This window comes from Solanum stenotomum, chromosome 12 (genome assembly GCF_019186545.1).
Source record: "Solanum stenotomum isolate F172 chromosome 12, ASM1918654v1, whole genome shotgun sequence".
Taxonomy (NCBI): Eukaryota; Viridiplantae; Streptophyta; class Magnoliopsida; order Solanales; family Solanaceae; genus Solanum; species Solanum stenotomum.
The window spans coordinates 14,094,159-14,096,373 of record NC_064293.1 but is presented as its reverse complement, the minus strand read 5'-3'; positions in this window follow the sequence as shown (position 1 = coordinate 14,096,373).

Genomic DNA, 2,215 nt, shown 5'->3' with positions numbered 1-2,215 from the left:
CCCCACCCCCAAAAAAATTTAAGTTATGTTTTTAAAAAATATTTTCAATTTCAAAAATTATTTTCTACCTTAGTAAAAATAAAAGATATTACTCAAAAAAAAAAAATCATTCATAAATCAAACACTAAAAATCTTTTTCGAAAAATATTTTCTACTCATCAACCAAACATGAGAAAATAAGTCAAAAATCAACTTGTTTTCCAGGAAAACATTTTCTAGGAAAACATTTTCCATGGAAAACATTTTCCTTCATACCAAACACACCCTATAGTTCATGCAATTTCCGGAAAATAGAAGAGTTAAAGGACCAAAACCTATTACAAACTTGAATTTTTGCCCTTGCACACTAGATCAAAAGTCCAACCCCTTTTTATGGAGCCCTAAGGATCTATTTATACTAGTAGGAAAATTTGGTAACCAATCCCACTCAAATTAGGAATCCTATTTAATGTTAAAAACTTGGAAAAGTCGGAGAACAGGTGGCGTGTCGCGCCCCTTATTGCGCCTCAAGGTTTCTTCCCTCATTTAGCTCCTGGCGCGCCGCGCCAGGCAGAGCGCCTGGGCAGTGCCTCTGAAGTTTCCCTTCTGGCGTGTCGCGCCTCTCAGTACGCCTCAATAGGCTCTCTGAAGTACCATCATTGGCGCGCCGCACCAACCAGTGCACCAGCCACTGGTGATTGTTGCCTTAGCCATTTTCCTGCATCTCCTTGCTCCCTCTTCCATCTTCCCAATTCATATTCCATCAATATTTCCTGAAACAACTAATCACGTGTGTAAGTAAGCAATCATCACAAGTTAAACTAGAATTCAAGCTAATAAATCAAGATCGTCATCAAACATCATCACTTAGTAGGCCAATTTCGACTACTTAGGTATATAAATATGCCTAAGATCAAATATGGTAGGCTATATGTCACCATGAAAATCTGAAGTAGGATAAATATTCAAAGATATGACATACATAATAATTTGGTTGGTGGGGCTCACACAAACCAAAATAAGATTTGAATGAGATTATCACCATTACAAAGAGATGTTCAGGCTCACTTATGGATTATTTAAGCCACAAATGAAATCTTTTTTCTTGAAGTATGGACGAATGAGAAAATCAAAACAAAAATAGTGTTCCATAGTATGATATAGGAAACAAACTACTCCAATTTACAGAAAAATTTTGAAATCCCAACTCACTTTACTATTCTCTTTTTTTATCTTTAGTGTTTGATTACGTATAAAAGAAGTGAGGTGCCTCCCCTTCATAATTTTTCATCTAGGAAGTGATAAAAGGTAGGAAAGATCCTTCGCTTATTTTTAGGCATGTCGTGCTGCAGCAGTTTAGCAGCAAACTAACGGGTCAATATCTGAAATTTATTTGTTGATTTCTTATCTCGGTATCTCCAAAATACTCTACTTCACTAGACCACTTTTTTCTCGGAATTAAGAAACATTAAAATAGCATAAAGTAGTGCTTACTGCTTCCTTCTGTATGTCGAACACTGTAAGTACAAAACTTTTCTCATCAGAGTCACAGATCACATAGTATCTGTAGAATAAGATTACACATTGAGAAATAAGTATATAGGCATTAAGTAGGGCTGCACAGATAAGTAACTTTCACTTTTAAGGAAATGCTGGAAATGATCAGAGTAGTAAATGATTAATTCATTTGGGTTCCTCCAAGATGAAGTAACTTACGATGGAGCTTTATACTCATATTTAACTAAGCACCGTACTGCTCCTATGACCGCAATCCCTTCGTTAAGCCCTTCAGTTAAGAGATCCATGGTAGCTCTGGTGTATGAAGGATCCACTGCCAGAAAGCACATTACCTCAACTAAAGGATAAGTAGCTAAATCATATACCTCATTATTTACAGTTAAATATCTAAGAAGAATGTAAAGCCTTACGATCAATAGTAGCAAGTGATTGGATCAGGGAAGACAAGCTGGTTTCCATACTCTTTCCCTTATTATTTGTAACATCCGACAAATTGAAGTGGCTTTGAAGAAGCTTGAAATTGGAAAGTAGTCATTTTTGGAAAAATTTTAGAATCTGGAAATTTGGTTAAGTATGGGAAAAAAATGAGTTTTTGGCCAACTTTGAGTAGTCGTAACTCCTAGCTCAGGATGATTTAGGAGTAGTTCCAGTTATGGTTGCGAAGCCCTTGGAACGATCTTTCCAACGCCCCTTAGTTTACTCGATTCCGAGTTCGTAT